General features: G+C 45.6%; 1 long non-coding RNA gene across 1 annotated transcript; it reads right to left on the bottom strand.

Annotated features, from left to right (window-relative positions):
- Window positions 1-1,111: 1,111 nt before the first annotated feature.
- LOC113835156 lies at window positions 1,112-2,387 on the bottom strand. Its single transcript, XR_003484462.2, has 2 exons — window positions 2,033-2,387; window positions 1,112-1,362 (listed from the first exon to the last, which is right to left on the bottom strand). It is a non-coding gene; the product is annotated as an uncharacterized LOC113835156 (long non-coding RNA).
- Between the last annotated feature and the right edge of the window lie 96 nt (window positions 2,388-2,483).

Here is a 2,483-nt window from a genome sequence, read left to right as displayed (position 1 = left end):
TTGTTTCTTTTAGTATCTTACCTACACCAAATATTAATCTTTTTAAAATGTGTATGCTACATGTGTGCATGTCCTCGTGTATGGGTACATGTGAGTGCATATGCATATGAAGGCCAGAGGTTATGCCCACTATCTTTGATTTCTCTCTGCCTTAAATACTGAGGCTTGCTGAACCCAAAGCTTGCTGATTGAGCTAGGCTAATTAGTCAGAGCAATACTGTCTTCACCTCCAGAGCACTGAGATTACAATGAGCCGCCACACCCACCTGGCTTTTTAATATGGGTTCTGCAGATCCAAACTCCAGTCTTCACACTCATGCAGCAAGGACTGTATCCACTTTATCTCCCCAGCCCAGCGTTAGTATTTGTTCATTTCATTTCCCTGTCCTCTGGAGCTGAGTGAGGTGTTAACTCACCATTGCAGCACAGTGCCAAAATAAACATACAGTAAAGATTTGCCGGCTGGCTGGATGCTTATGCCAGACATGTCACTAGATCCTGAGATATGTTTAGTTGGAAAAATATCAAACAAATATTATGTGATTGATATATGATATGAATATGTGAAGAGAAATACATCAGGGGTGTAAAGAGAATTATATTTCCTCGTTGGGTCCCATGCTGAGAGGATTGATTCATTTCCTTAATGAATTGGTTCAAATATCAAGACTAATGAAATCAGATACCAACGAAATTTAATCCAGATGTAATGAAGGTTTCTAGGGTGGAGAGATGGCTTATAGGTTAAGAGCACTGGCTGCTCTTCCAGAGGTCCTGAGTTCAATTCCCAGCACCCACATGGTAATTCACAATCAATGTGTTCCAGTGCCCTCTTCTGGCATGCAGGCATACATGCAGACAGAACACTGTACATATAATAAGTTTAAAAAAAAAGTTTCTAGACAGATTAGGACAGCTACTAGGCCTCACAGAACAGGGAAAGACTGGCTTTAATGGTTCCTGCATGAGCTTTGGATTTCAAAGACATGTGGGTGCTCCTGATTTGTCAAACTGTATTGTAAAAGGTAAAGTAGGGGAAGAATGTTTTAAAGACTGGTTAGCTGTTGTCTTGGGGTTTCTATTGCCGTGAAGAGACAAGCCATGGCAACTCTTACATAGGAAAACATTTAATTGGGGGATGGTTTACAGTTCAGAGGTTTAGTCCATTATCATGGTTGGAAGCATGACAGAGGGCATGTAGACATGGTGCTGGAGAGGGGTTGAGAGTTCTACATCTGGATCCTCAGGCAGCGGGAAGGAAGAGTGAGCCAATGGGCCTGGCCTGAGCTTCTGAAACGCCAAAGTCCATTACCCTGTGACACACTTCCTCCAACAAGGGCACACCTCCAATCATGCCACTCCCTGTAAGTGTATGGGGCTATTTTCATGCGAACCACCACAGCAGTCAAGCAGCAAAAGTAGAATTGGGAGCTGGAAGTGATTGCTGTTCTTCCAGAGGACCTGAGTTCATTTCCTACCAACCACATCAGGCAGCTCACAACTGACTAACTCCAGCTCCAGAGATTCCAGTACCATCTTCTGACCTCTCTGGATACCTGCACATGCATTCAGGGGCACACACACACACACACACACACACACACACACACACACACACACACACAAACATAATCTCTCTGCTGGGATTGGACTGCCACAGAGTTAAATCTAACCAGAAAGAACTGATACTCATCACCGTTGAGCTGGCTGAGTGCTCTCTGCTCTACCTGGATGTAGTCCCTCCACCTGGGCAAGTATGCCCTCTCTGTCCAAGATGAAAATGATTAATTCAGGTTTGTGACTGCACAAAGTCCTGGCTCAGGCTGTGAGGACAGGGCCAGGACAATCAGTTGCAATCTTTTGTGTAGGCATATCTAGGTGTCCTTGGAGTGCTTAAGACAGATGGTGCAGTCTAGAAGGTAAGTCCTGCTAGCTGTTTGACTCGGTCCCTTTCCTGGCGGCAGCTCCACCAACAAGAGAGAAACAATAGCTGCTCGTTAGAATTAAATTCCCATCTACACAAAGCACTTACTTGTAAGGGTACATACATCTTCATCGTCACCTTCTCCTAGAGGAGACACATCTGGGTGTCTGTAAGGATGTTCCCAGGTAGGACTGGTGTCCTAGACTGAATCAACGTGTGCGTGTGCGTGTGTGTATGTGGTGGGGGAAGAGGTAAGCTCCCTGTTTGAAAAAAATCTAATCAATAATTCACCAAACAAGGGAGCCGCGTGTCTCAATAACCAATCAACAAATTAATCAAGTCAATAGGAAAAGAAGCCATTTCAAAAACCAAGCATCCAAGCAACCAATTAACTTCCAACTAAGAAACTTGCAGTGCCCAATCTGCCTTCCCCGCAGCGGCTGCATCTCCGTTAATCGGAAGCTTCGGGCTCCCGGGGTGCAGCACACCGGAAGTGTCCGGGCAGCTGGACCTCCGCGCCTGCTCCAACTGTTCCGCCAGACGCGGCCTGCGCGGAGCA

This window comes from Cricetulus griseus, chromosome 4, assembly GCF_003668045.3.
Source record: "Cricetulus griseus strain 17A/GY chromosome 4, alternate assembly CriGri-PICRH-1.0, whole genome shotgun sequence".
Lineage (NCBI taxonomy): Eukaryota > Metazoa > Chordata > Mammalia > Rodentia > Cricetidae > Cricetulus > Cricetulus griseus.
This window is presented reverse-complemented; position numbering and strand designations above follow the sequence as displayed.